The sequence below is a fragment of the Brassica oleracea genome, chromosome C7, assembly GCF_000695525.1.
Source record: "Brassica oleracea var. oleracea cultivar TO1000 chromosome C7, BOL, whole genome shotgun sequence".
NCBI lineage: Eukaryota > Viridiplantae > Streptophyta > Magnoliopsida > Brassicales > Brassicaceae > Brassica > Brassica oleracea.
Window position 1 is genome coordinate 14,513,187 of NC_027754.1, and position 853 is coordinate 14,514,039.

The following is an 853-nucleotide window of genomic DNA, read 5'->3' on the forward strand; positions in this document are numbered from 1 at the left end:
TCAATCGGAGTTTCCGTTGAGATTTTACGACGAAAACAAGTAGGACTCTTCTTGGCTTGCTTCCACTCGCTACGTAGCGACCTGTCAGACCTCCAGCTCGCTACATAGCGACCTGTGAGGCCTCAAAAAGCTCCTCCTTTTTGTTTTCTTTTGAATCCCGATCGAAACACTTTACGACGAAAATAGGTAAGACTGGTCTAAACTCCTTCGCTTGCTCCTACTCGCCCTTACCTCCATCTTTGTGTTCTCCTTCAAATTTTGATCAAAACGTCTCATGTCTCGTCTCGATTGGAGTTACCATTGAAACTTTACGATAAAAGAAAAAACCGCAAAGACTAGTTTTCTCGCGTGGATTCAGATTAATCGTATAATACGGCAACAGTTAACTTAACACCTTAGCCGTCTCAACTATACGATTACGTAGAACCTTTTTATTGACTTTGTATCATTCAAGTTCAGAAGATAAATGTCAAGTTTCAAAGGATAAACACCAATATCGAAAAAGACGAACATACACAAAAAGAGGAAGGGGAAATGAGCAAGCAAAACTGAGAAGAGACAAAACTGCATCTTCGAGAGAACTAAGGTATTTGCGACTTGAAATTTTTGAAATCAGACTTGGAGTTTTCGCAGGAAATTACTAAGAAATAAAAACGCCTTTGAGACTGCCAAAAAAAAAAAAAACTATAGGGAACGTAAAACCTAGGTGGATAGTCTAGCGAACTAAGTCTTAGGTGATTTTCCATGTCTCGATAGATTGTCCCATAATTGTTCGTCCAGATCTTGCAAACTGATCTAAACTCTCCGAAAATCGAGAAACGATCGCCACGCATATCAAGCTCGCTTCCTATGG